This window comes from Nicotiana tabacum, chromosome 12 (assembly GCF_000715075.1).
Source record: "Nicotiana tabacum cultivar K326 chromosome 12, ASM71507v2, whole genome shotgun sequence".
Lineage (NCBI taxonomy): Eukaryota > Viridiplantae > Streptophyta > Magnoliopsida > Solanales > Solanaceae > Nicotiana > Nicotiana tabacum.
Genome location: NC_134091.1, coordinates 66,200,467 through 66,215,084, shown reverse-complemented (window position 1 = coordinate 66,215,084; position 14,618 = coordinate 66,200,467).

The window sequence follows — 14,618 nt, the reverse complement described above, 5'->3', positions numbered from 1 at the left end:
ACATGTCCTCCAAGATCTGAATAGTACACTCGGACTGTCCTCTATTTGAGGATGAAATGCGGTACTCAGCTCGATCCGCATACCCAAATCACGCTGCACGACTCTCCAAAAATATGATGTGAATTGCGTGCCTCGGTCAGAAATGATAGAAATGGGCTTGACGTGTAGGCGAATAATCTCCTGGGTGTAAATATGAGCCAACCGCTCTGAAGAATAGGAAGTCGCCACCAGAATGAAGTGGGCGGACTTAGCCAGCCGGTCTACAATAACCTAGACTGCGTCATATTTCCTCACGGTCCATGGTATGCCTACCACAAAAACCATAGTGATGTGCTTCCACTTCCACTCCGGTATCTCCAATTTCTAAGTCAATCCACTCGGTTTCTGATGCTCATACTTCACATGTTGATAATTCAAACACCAAGATACATATGCAACAATACCTTTCTTCATCCTTCGCCACCAATAGTCTTGTTTCAAGTCACGATACATCTTCGGGACACCTGGGTAAATATAATAGCATAAATTGTGTGCCTCCTCAAGGATCAACTCTCTCAACCCATCAACGTTTGGGACACAAATTCGACCTTCAAGCCGCATAAAACCATCATCTCCAATCACAACTTCCTTAGCACTACCCTGCTGCACTGTGTTTTTCAACACCAACAAGTAAGGATCATCAAACTGGCGAGACTTGATACGCTCTAACAACGAAGACCGTGACACAACATAAGCAAGAACCCTACTAGGCTTTGAAACATCCAATCTCACAAATTGATTAGCCAAGGCCTGAAAATCCATAGCTAGTGGCCTCTCTACTACCAGTAAGTATGCCAACTACCCATGCTCTCAACCGTCATACTCAATGCATCAGCCATTACATTGTTCTTTCTCGGATGATATAATATGTGATATCATAGTATTTCAACAACTCTAACCATCTCCGCTACCGCAAATTAAGGTCTTTCTATTTGAACAGGTGCTGGAGACTCCGGTGGTCGGTATATACCTCACATGGAATGCCGTATAGATAGTGCCTTCAAATCTTCAACGCGTGAACAATAGTTGCCAACTCTAAGTCATGAATAACATAATTTCTCTCATGAATCTTCAACTGGTGAGACGTGTAGGCAATCCCCATGCTGTCCTGCATCAACACCGCACCAAGCCTTATACGTGATGCATCATAATGCATAATGTAAGATCTGAACCTGTAGGCAACACAAACACTGGGGATATAGTCAATGCAGTCTTGAGCTTCTGAAAGCTCAACTTACACTCGTCGAACCATCTGAAAAGAGCACCCTTCTGGGTCAACTTGGTCAATAGGGCTGAGATAGATAAAAATTCCTCCACGAACTGATGATAATAACCTGCCAAACCCAATAAGCTCCGAATTCTATCGCTGAAGTAGGTCTAGGCCAGTTCCGAACCACCTCAATCTTCTTAGGATCCACCTTAATTCCTTCATAAGATACAACATGGCCCCAAAAGGCAACTGAGTCCATCAGGAACTCACACTTCAAAAATTTGGCATATAACCGACGATCCCTTAGAGTCTCAAGTACAATTTGCAAATGCTGCTCATGCTCCTCTTGACTGCGGGAGTAAACCAAAATACCATCAATGATGACTAGCACAAAAGAATCCAGATAGGGAATGAAGACCCAATTCATCAAATCCATAAAGACTGATGGGGCATTAGTCAAGCCAAATGACATCACTAAGAACTCGTAGCGACCATACTGAGTTCGAAAAGCTATCTTAGGAAAATCTAATGCCTTAAATCTTCAACTGATGGTAGCCAGATCTCAAGTCAATCTTTGAAAACACCTCGGTACCCTGAAGCTGGTCAAATAAGTCTTCAATCTTCGGCAACAGATACTTGTTCTTGATATTGACTTTTTTCAACTTCTGATAGTCTATACACATCCTCATCGTTCCAGCTTTCTTCTTCACTAACAACACCGGTGCACTCCATGGCGAGACACTCGGTCTAATGAATCCCTTATCAAGCAAAACCTGTAACTACTCCTTCAGTTCCTTAACCTCAAATGGGGCCATACGGTATGGTGAGGTAGAAATGGGCCGAGTGCCCGGAACGAAGTTGTCACGACCCGAAATCCTCACAGCAAGGTCGTGATGGTGCCTAACGTCCACTTGCTAGGCAAGCCAATATTAGTACACAATTAATCATTTAAAACCAAATTTCAAAGCAATTTAACGATAAACAAAGCTTAAGAGTTTATAAACAGATAAAATAACTCCAAAGGCTGACAAATCAAATCCCAAAATCTGGTGTCAGAAGTACATGAGCATTCTAACAATGCTACAACCAAAGTCTGAATTAAAGTACAACCCGATCCAAATAGAAATATACAATTACTATTGCGGCATGCAACCCGACCCCACACAATAATACCAATAACCGTTGCGGCACACAACCCGATCCCACATAATAATAATATAAATGAAAATCTACAACCAACTATGGCATAATCCAAATAAAATGCAATAAAAGAACTACACAAATAGTCACAAAGCGGATAAATGTGGTTATCTATTTGCACACAATGTCAAATAGCAAGTAATGACAGTTAAGGAATAAAGTCACGGATACATGGAAACAATTAGCAATTAAGGCAAGTAACGAGTATAGGCATGAATTTTGCAAGTAAATGCAACTAGAAATTAAAACATTTAACAATTATTAACACAGATTAAATGAAGGCATGAAATAGTAGAAAGCAATAACAAATATCCCAACCCGCATGCTAACATGTGACTATGCATATACACTCGTCACCTTACATAAACGCCGTCCCCACACATAAATCAAATAGCAAATAATTCAATCAAGTCCTAATTTTCTCAAGTCAAGGTTAACCCCAACACTTACCTCTTTCCGCAACCCAATCAATGCCTAACCACGGCTTTTCCTTTAGAGTTAGCCTCCAAACCAATCAAATCTAGCCAAATATAGTTCAAATAATTCAAAATAAGCTTTACAAATTACCCACGAGTGAAAAAGATTTAATCTTTAATGAAATTAGAAAAAGTCAACAAAAGTCAACCTCGGGTCCGCTTGTTCAAAACTTGAGATTCAGACCAAAACCTGATTACCCATTCACCCCCGAGCCTGGTTATGTGATTTGTTTCAAAATTCGACCTCAATTTGAGGTCTTAATCTCAATCTTGCAAAATCCCTAAATTCTACCCATTTACCTAATTTTTACCATGGAAATCCTAGATTTAATGTTAAAAACTCATAAGAAGTAATGGGGAATTGAAAGAAAGTGGATTAGAGTTGCTTACCAATGAATTTGGGAAGAAAATGTTCTTCAAAAATCGCCTCTATAGTGTTTGGGGTTGAGAAATGGTATAAAATGAGCTAAGTCCTATTTTCCCCTATTTTACCCAGCCGCAGGTGTCGCATTTGCGAACAATTATTCGCAAATGTGATGCCCGCAAATAGGAACAATGTATCAAGCGTGCAGATGTCACAAATACGACAATAATATCACAAATGCGAGTGTCTCTCCGTCGCAAATGCTGACTAAAGCTTCGCATTTGCGAAGCTACCACTAGCTAACTGAGTTTGCAAAAGCGATGGAATGTTCGCAAATGCAAACTACACAGTCCGAAAATGCGAGATTTTCTTCGCAAATGCGATGACCAGTCCCCCCAGGCCCTTATGGAAAATTCATCCTTAGACCATAAAAGTGATGCTCGCAAATGCGAGGCTGACCTCACAATTGCGAGATTTGCAACAGACACCGAAAATTGAAAGGCTCTGACAGTACACTTATCAACCAAACTCTTCCGCAACGCATCCGAAACTCACCCGAGCCCCTCGGGATCCTAATCAAATATGTACATAAGTGTAATAACATCATATAAACGTGCTCGCGTGATCAAAACACCAAAACAACATTTAGAACAACGAGTCAGACATCAAATACATGAAATTCAAAAGGAAACTCAAGAGTAGCTTGAAACACAACCAAGCGCCCGATTCCTATCAAATCAACTCGGAATTCTACAAATTTTGCAGACAAGTTTCAAATAGAAACATGAATTTATTCCAAGTCCCAAAACAAAAATCCGAACTAGATAACCATAAAGTCAACCTACGGTGAAACCTAAGGAACTTCTAAATGTTCAAATTGCCAACTTTCGGCAAAACAAGTTAAATCAACCTAGGGACCTCCGAATTCAATTTTGGATATACGCCTAAGTGCAAAATCACAATACAAACATACCAAAATCGTCAAAACATCGATCTGGGGTCGTTTACCCATAATGTTGACCGTCGTTAACTCTAGCTTTATTTTTAGTCAAAATTTTCATTTTCTTAAAATTTCACATAAAAGCTTTTCGAAAAGTAACACGGACCACGTACGCAAATCAAAAAATATCAAATGAAGATATGGGAGGTTTCGCATCATGAAAATTAAGGTTAGTACTCAAAACGACATCTGGTCATCAAATTCTCCAACTCTAAAAGAAACGTTCCTCCTTGTACGGACATAGAAAATTACCTACACTGGTGAAAAGGTGGGGGCATCTACTATGCATATCGGACACGGACTCCCGCATAGGTGCCTCAATCGGCTAACCTCTCCATTGCACTTTCGCAGAAGGAAAACTCTTAGATCTCAACTTACAGACCTGCTGGTCTAGAATAGCCACTGGCTCTTCCTCATAAGCCAATTTTTCATCAAGCTGCACCGTGCTGAAGTCCAAAAAATATGAGTTGTCCTCATGGTACTTCCGAAGCAGGGAAACGTGAAACGCCGGATGAACCCCTGCTAGGCTAAGAGGCAAAGCAAGCCTATAAGCGACCTCCCCAACTCTCTCCAAGATCTCAAAAGGGCTGATAAACCTCGGGCTCAACTTTTCTTTATTCCCCTACCACATCACGCCCTTCATAGGTGAAACTCGGAGGAGAACCTTCTCATCCACCATATAAGCTACATCTTGAACCTTCCGGTCCGCATAACCCTTTTATCTAGACTGAGCTATATGAAGTCACTTCTTTATCACCTTAACCTTCTCCATAGCATCACAAACCAAATCAGTGCCCAACAATCTAGCCTCTCCGGGCACAAACCAACCAATCAACGAACGACATCCCCTCCCATATAAGGCCTCATACGACACTGTCACGCTCCAAACTCGGGGAGCGCGACCGGCGCTCAACCGAGTAAACCCGGCCGAGCAAGCCTGTTAGATTCCTTCTACCCAAATTTAATTCGTGAATAAAGACGAGATGTACTCCGTTAATCAAATACTGAAGAGATTTCATTGACCGCTTCCATTTCATTCCCATTAACAACATCATTCAATATTTTCAAAATAGTACGAGTTTATAGATTTAATGAAAAATATGTTGCCAAATACCAACAGTTCTAATCCAATTCCCAACATCAAATACTACCCACAACTTGTCTACGGAGCCTCTAAGTACAACTGAAAAGTAATATGGAAAGGCCGGCAACAAGGCCCCCGGCTATACCTCAACCACAAAGTACATGGGAAACAAAAGATACATGACCCGAAATGAAGTGGGGCTCACCAAATCGGCTAAAAGGAGTGCACTGCTATCACTGATCAATGCCACCTGCTGTAGAACCACCTGCATCCATTAAAGATGCAGCGCCCCTGGCAAAAAGGATGTTAGTACTATCGAATAACACTAGTATGTATAGCTAGAAATCCTCTTTCAAAATAGAATGCCCAAATGATCTATACGTGGAACACATAATATAATGTAATTGAAACAACCTGTATAAACAAGGACAACAAAAGGGGCACCTATTATCTGCATTAATAATGTGTCTCATTAGACCGTCCTTAGTGTTCACCTATCATATTATACACTTATGCGTTTCATAGACCGTTCACAATGTTTATTCATACCGTACATCTATACCTCTTATACACAATGCACCTATGAGTTTTATAGACCGTCCATAGGATTTTATATCACAATGGATTTCATAACACAATATACCTATGCATTTCATAGACCGTTCATAGGTTTTCATAACACAATGTACATATGCGTTTCATAGACTGTCCATAGGGTTTCATAACACAATCTACCTATGCGTTTCATAGACCGTCCACAGGATTTCATAACACAATGTACCTATGCGTTCATAGATCGTCCATAGGATTTCATATAATAATGTACCTATGCATTTATAGACCGTCCACAGGATTTCATAACACAATGTACCTATGCGTTTCATAGACCGTCCATAGAGTTTCATAACAAAATGTACCTATGCATTTTATAGACCGTCCACAGGATTTCATAACACATGTACCTATGCGTTCATAGACCGTCAACAGGATTTCATATCATAATGTACCTATGCGTTCATAGACCGTCCACAGGATTTCATAACACAATATACCTATGCGTTCATAACACAATATACCTATGCGTTTCATAGACCGTCCATAGGGTTTCACAACACAATATACCTATGCGTTTCAAAGACCGTCCATAGGGTTTCATAACACAATATACCTATGCCTTTCAAAGACCATCCATAGGGTTTCATACCACAATATACCTATGCATTTCAAAGACCGTCCATAGGGTTTCATAACACATTGGAAACAAAAGTAAAAATACGTATATCTCATAACTTTTCATATCACATATCACCTAATCAGTACTTTCAACCACTTACAACATTATTATTTCATTGGCTCTCTTGGCCACACATATGATTCTTTATTCATGGTACAATGGCCGTATTTTATATTCCACACTTTCATTTCTTCCCTTTCATAGATCATCATCATAATTATCAACAAGTAGAATATTCCGGAAATCACAACTTTAAGTTCATTAGTAATGAAGGCTTTAAACATAATCGATTTCTTTCCAATAAATGGAGTAAAACGATTGGCAATCGAAGCACAAATTATAATCAAACAAAATTTCCACTCACGAATGTGTAAGAATGCAAAGCACATTGAAAATTACTTACAAAGCATAGCATTAGCTAAAACAGCCACATATGGGCATCACTTGAGTTCATAAACTTTTAGCCGATTATATTGTCAAAGTAAATTTTGGAATAGTTGAGTCAAAGTTCATTTCATAACCTTTCTCACATTATTTCATTACATCGGCACCATTGGCCACAAGTATATCTTTCACTATTGGCACGTTGGCCACACTTTATATTCCCAATTCACTGATTTCACTTCCAACCATCTTTATAGGTTATCAACAATAAGACATTCCCAATCAAGACTTTAGGTACACATATGAGCAATTAAGAGTCTTAAGAATATTGAGATTTTCTCACACAATTTGGCATACTAGCTTTCATTTTAAATACGATTCAAAGCCACAACATTTTAATGCGTAACCCATACTTTGAAACTCATGGTAACATTATGGAATTCAATTCCAAGAGAGAAAGTTTAGCCAACATACCTCAATTGAGCTTTCCTTAAATTACTGTAACGTTTCAGAAATTCTAGCAATCCCAATTTATTTTGAGACATAACAAAAATTGAACCATACTTAGGAAGATATTCATGGTCTCAGCTCATTTGAGCATTTTATCAAACGCTAGGTGTGCAAATTTAACCACAAGGTTCTTCTACAAGATTTCCTTCACTCCACAACCCAATCCTTACTTATTTAAGTTCAACAATCCTCCCACAATTCTTATTGGTACATGCATGTATAAATAATACTCTCATACCCATGAATCATACTCCTAATCAACCATCTTCTACCCAAATTCGAAATTGAAAACTAGGGTATGGAACCTTACCTCTTAGATGAAGAACTTGTGGGTTTCCCTTGTTAATCTTCCAATATTTGAGCAAGACTTGATGAATAATTAGCCTAGGGTTTTCTCTCTCTCTAAAACACCCTCCCTTCTCTCTAAAACATTAGAATATTTTCTCAAAAATGACCCTTTTGCGTGTATTTAACGAAATAGTGTCGGGTTTTTAAAAACCCAAAAATAAAGCTCCAGATAGGTTCTGCGGCCGCATATGCGACTGCATAATGGTTATGCAGATCGCATATCGGTCGCATAATTGGTGTCCAAAATGACCAAAAATCTGCCTGAGTCTGCGGTCACTATACGGTCCACATAACAGTTATGCGGTCGCATAGTCGACCGCATAATTGCTTCCAACAGACCCAAATAACTGCGTCACTCTGCCGCCATTATGCGGTCGCATAATGGACCGAAAAAATGCACAGTTCTGCCAAAACTTTTCCTTTACTTTCCCGTGCATTGTTCAACCCAAAAGGTCCGAGCCGCGGTGAGCAAGCTCGCCGCAAAAAATTTCTATAATCCTCAAACACGTAAGCCTAATCCGGCACCATGAAACATTATTTTCTTTGTAAATTTTACCGGGCTTTACACTTAAGTTCTTCAAAATTTTTCGGGGTGTTACAGATACCATCTGAATACTAGACTGATAATTGTTATTGTAGGAAAACTCTGCTAGAGGTAAAAACTGATCCCATGAACCTCTGAAATCCATAACACAAGCACGTAACATGTCTTCCAAAATCTGAATAGTGCTCTTGGACTGTCCGTCCATCTGAGGATGAAACGTTGTGCTCATATCGACCCACGTGTTAAACTCACGCTGCATGGCTCTCCAAAAATGAAATGTGAACTGCGTGCCTCGGTCATAAATGATTGAAATGGGCACGCCATGCAGGCGGATAATCTCCTGGATGTATATCTGAGCCAACCGCTCTAAAGAATAGGAAGTAGCCACCCGAATGAAGTGTCCAAACTTAGTCAACTGGTACACAATAACCCAGACAGTGTCATATTTCCTCAAGGTCCATGGTAAGCCTACCACAAAATCCATAGTGATGCGCTCCCACTTCTACTACGGTATCTCTAATCTCTGAATCAACCCACCTGATTTCTGATGCTCATACTTCACCTATTGACAATTTAAATTTTGAGAGACATAAGCAACAATATCTTTCTTCATTCTTCGCCACCAAAAGTGTTGTTTCAAGTCACGATACATCTTTGTGACACCTGGGTAAATGGAATAGCGTGAACTGTGACCCTCATCACCAATTTGGAACAAAAATCCGGCCTTGAAGTCGCATAACACCATCCTTACCAATAAAAACCTCCTTAGCACCACTCCGCTGCACTGTATCCTTCAACACCAACAAGTGAGGATCATCAAACTGGCGAGCCTTGATACGCTCCAACAATGATGAATGTGCTACAACACAAGCAAGAACACGTCTGGGCTCCAAAACATCCAATCTCACAAACTAATTGGCCAAGGCCTGAACATCCATGGCTACTAGCCTCTCTGCTATCGGTAAATATGCCAAACTGCCTATGCTCTCAACCATCCTACTAAATGCATTGGCCACTATAATGGCCTTCCCCGGATGATATAATATCGTGATATCATAGTCTTTTAGGAACTATAACCATCTCCATTGCCACAAGTTAAGGTTTTTCTTCTTGAATAGGTGTTGGAGACTCCGATGGTCGGTATAGACCTCACAATGAATGACGTGCAAATAGTGCCTCCAAATCTTCAGCGTGTGAACAATGGCTGCCAACTCTAATTCATGAATAGGGTAATTCCTCTCATGAACCTTAAACTGCCGAGGCACGTAGGCAATCATCCTATCATCCGGCATCAACACCGCACCAAGCCCAATATGCGATGCATCATAATGCATGGTATAGGATCCCCAGCCTGTAGGCAACACAAATACTGGGGCTATAGTCAATGCAGTCTTGAGCTTCTGAAAGCTCAACTCACACTCGTCGGACCATCTAAAAAAGCACCCTTTTGGGTTAACTTGGTCAATGGGGCTGGGATAGATGAAAACCCCTCCACGAACTAGCAATAATAACCCGCCAAACCCAAGAAGCTCAGAATCTTTGTAGCTGAAGTAGGTCTAGTCCAATTATGAACTGCCTCAATCTTCTTAGGATCAACCTTAATGCCCTCGAAAGATACAACATGGCCCAAGAAGGCAACCGAGTCCAACTAAAACTCACACTTTGAAAACTTGGCATATAATTGAAGATCCCTCAAAGTTTGAGGTATGATATGAAGATGTTGCTCAGGCTCCTCTAGACTGCACGAGTAGACCAAAATATCATCAATGAAGACGACCACAAAAGAATTTTGATAGGGGTTGAACACATGGTTCATCAAATCTATAAAGGCTGATGGAGAAATAGTCAAGCCAAATGACATCTCTAAGAACTCATAGTGACCATACCGAATCCGAAAAGTTGTCTTAGGGACATCCGATGCCCTAATCTTGAACTGATGGTAGCCAGATCTCAAGTCAATCTTGGAAAACACCTTGGCACCCTGTAGCTGATCAAATAAGTGATCAATACGCGACAATGGATACTTTTTCTTGATAGTGACTTTGTTCAACTACTGATAATCTATACACATCCTCATCGTTCCATCCTTCTTCTTCACAAACAACACCGGTGCACGGCGATACACTAGGTCTAATGAATCCCTTGTCAAGAAAATCCTGCAACTACTCCTTCAATTATTTCAACTCAACTGGGGCCATACGGTATGGTGCGGTAGAAATGGGCTGAGTGCCCCGAACCAAGTCAACACAGAAATCAATATCTCTGTCGGGTGGCATCCCTGGCAAATCTGTAGGAAACAACTTTGGGAACTCGTGCACAAATGGTATTGAATCTATGGAAGGAACCTCCTCACTAGGATCACAGATATATGCCAAATATGCCATACACCCCTTCTTGACCATACACCGAGCCTTCACAAACGAAATGGCCCTGCTAATGGAATGGCCAGGAGTCCCTCTCTACTCCAATCGAGGCAACTTCGACACGGCTAATGTCACAGTCTTGGCGTGACAATCCAAAATAGGGTGATAAGGTAACAACCAATCCATTCCTAATATCACATCAAAATCCACTATATTAAAAAGTAGGAGGTATACCCTAGTCTCATAGCTCCCGATAGAAATCACACACAAGCGATAAATACAATCTACACAGGCACAGAAAAATAAACATGAGCACTCAAATAATTATGAGGCATAACCAGATATGAAGCGAAATAAGATGGCACATATGAATAAGTAGAGTACAAATCAAATAAAATTGAGGCATCTCTAAGGATAACCGGAACAATACAAGTGATGACCGCATCAGATGACTCTGCCTCAGGTCTTGCTGGGAATGCAAAAACGGGGTCGAGCCCCATGACTCTGACCTCCGCCTCTTTGACGACCTCTAACTGGCTGGGCATCCACCTCTAACGGCCTATCCACCACCTCTAGCTTCCTGACCCCTGCCTCTAGCTTGCTGAGTGGGTGGTGGAGCAACCTGTGCATAAACCATGGCATGAGAACCCAGCTGATGCACACTACCATGAAGTCTGGGACAGTACCTCCTGATATGACCTGTATCTCCACACTTAAAGCACTGTCTCGGCTGCCACGGCGGCTGAATCGAGGACTGACCCTGACGGCCGAATAACCATTGTGATAGCTCTGAATCAGCAGTGCAGTAATGGGAGATAGAGGTACACTGTAGGCTAACTGCTCAGGACGAGACCCATAAGAACCACGACTACCCAAAGCACTGTGTGCTACCTGAAGTGCTGACTGAAATAGCTTGTGAAGGTGGACGCTACGGAATGAACCCTTGCCTCCAAATGAGGCACCACTGAAACCACCAAAATGACGAGGCTCTTCTCAGATACTGCCTCCCTACCTTGTCCATGAATCATCTCGATCCATCTAGCAATCTCTACCACCCGTTGGAAAGAAATATCATTTGCAGTCTCCTTGGCCATCTATAGCCTGATACCAAAAGTAACTCCATTAATGAATCTCCTCACCCTTTCACTCTCAGTAGGGAGCAAGACAACTGCATGGCGAGATAAATCTACGAATCGGGTGTCGTACTGGGTAACAATCATGCTACCCTGCTGGAGGTGCTTAAACTTCCTGCGATACTCCTCTCTCAAAGTAAAAGGGATGAACTTCTCCAAAAATAGCTACAAAAACTGATCCCAAGTGAGTGGAGGTGAAGCTGATGGTCTGCCTCGGACATAGTCCTGCCACCATCTCTTGGCGGAGCCATGCATCTGAAATACCGCAAAGTTAACTCCATTGGACTCCAGTATACCTATGTTGCACAAAACCTCGTGGCAACGGTCAATGAAATACTGTAGGTCCTCAGAAGGTTTTCCACAAAAGCGAATAGGAAATAACTTTGTGAACTTGTCCAATCTCTTCAACTCCTCAAAAGACATTGTGGGCCTCTCTAAGGGCTGAGTAGCACATTCTGAACTACTCCAGCTGATGGGATTTACAAAGTCTGATATATTGGAGCCGTCTGCTCTAGAGTGTGGGTAGCGGGAGTCTGGGTTCCTTCCCTAGCTTGAGAGATGACTGGTGCCACATGAAATGCACTAGCTGGGGCCATACTCTCCATAAGGCCCACTAATTGGACTAGAGCATCCTGAAGTACAGGAGTGGCTACAAACCCCTCCAGTACCTGAGCTAGTCCAATTAGAATGGCTAGAGCAGGGATCTCCTCCTCATGCTCGATATAAGGCTCTTTCCTAGGTGATGTTGCGCAGGCTCTAGGCTGAGCTCTGCCCCTGGTAGTGGCTTCAACATGGGGCTCCGGCTCTGGGTCGACTATGGATGTTGAGCGTGTCTTTGCTATCTATGAGAGCACAAGAATAGAATGGTTCAAACATGCGTGATAGAATAAAGTTGCATGATATAGAAAGAAAGAAGTAACCTTTCCTAAAGCTCTATAGGCTCTAGAAGATAAATACAAATGTCTCCGTACCGATCCTCTAGATTCTACTAAACTTGCTCATGACTCGTGAGACCTACGCAACCTAGTGCTCTGATACTGTAATGACCTGACTGGTCATTTTGAGTGTTTTAGCTCCTATCCCCTATTTATTGCCTCCTCTATGATACATTGTGATTATGTGACTTGCCGGGGTGTTTGGTTTTTCCTTCGGGTGAGTTTCATAGTGAAATGGGACACATTGTCCCTAAGTTGGAGCTTTAAGTTGTTAGAGTTGACCGTAGTTTGACTTTTGTGAAGACGAATCCGAAATAGGGTTTTGACAATTCCAATATCTCCTTATGGTGAATTTAGACTTAGGAGCGTGTCCGAATGTAGATTTGGAGGTCCGCAGGTCGTTTCGGCATGATTTGACGAAAGTTGGAAAGTTGAAGGTTTGGAAGATTGGAAAGTTGGACCGGGAGTTGACTTTGTTGATATCAGGGTCGGATCCCGATTCTGGAAGTTGGGATAGGTCCGTAATGTCATTTATGACTTGTATGCAAAATTTTATGTCATTCGAAGTTGTCTTGGTATGAATCGGCATTGGTTTCGAAATTCGAAAGTTCATAGTTCATAGGCTTGAATTTGGGTTGCGATTTGTAGAATCGATGTAGTTTGATGTGATTTTTGGCCTCGAGTAGGTCCGTTATGTGTTTTTGTACTTGTTGGTATATTCGTACGGGGTCCCAGGGGCCCTGGGTGTGAGACAGATCAAAATTTGGACTTGTTGGATTGTAGAGGTTTCTAGCTTCTGGTGTCATCGCACCTGCAGAGGGATTGGCCGCATGTGCGGACTCACAAAAGTGAGCATTTGGTCGCAGAAGCAAAGCTGGCCTTGCCCAACTGGGATCGAAGGTGCGAGGAGGTTTTCGCATCTGCGAGTTCACACATGCGGTGAAGTAGTCGCAGATGCGGAATGGGTCAAGTTTGGTCGGTCGTCGCAGAAGCAGAGAATTTCCGCAGGAGCGCACTCGTCGGTGCGAGATTTTGTTTGCAGAATTGGAATCCCTTGAGCTTAAGTGGAATCCGCACCCGCGATGGTTTTTTCGCAGGTGTAACATCGCAAATGTGATGGAAGGCTCGCAAAAGCGAATTCGCTTGGCAGAAAAGGGAAAATTTTGAGGGTTTGATTCATAATCAATTTTTGGACTTAGAGAGCTCGGTGTGAGGTGAATATTTGGAAGATCTTTAGAGAGATTATTGGGGTAAGAATTCCGAACTCGATTTTGGTTAATTTACATGAATCTATTGTTAATTTCATCATTTAATTAGTGGTTTGAGTTTGAAAATTGGGAAGAAATGGTAGAAACCTCTTAGGCTAAAATTTGAGGATTTGAAAGGCGATTTGAGGTTGGATTTGAGTAATTCTTGTATGGTTGAACTCGTTATCGAATAGGTGTTCGGATTTTGTAATTTTGATCGGGTTCCGAGGCACGGGCCTGGGTTGACTTTTTAATTCTTTGCAAAGATCGTAATTTCATTATTTGAATTAGTTTTTTATAGTTTATATTTATAGTATGAAGTTGTTTTGGCTAGATTAGAGCCATTCAGAGTTGGATAATCAAGGGAAAGGCCTACTAGTGGATTGATTTAGCATGATTTGAGGTAAGTGACTTGCCTAACCTTGTGTGGGAGAATTACCCCTTAGGATTTGTGTTGGTTGTGATAATTGTGATATGTGAAAGCCGTGTGCGCCAGGTGACGAGTGTGTACACGGGTTAAATATACAAATTACCGGTGTTAGTTATG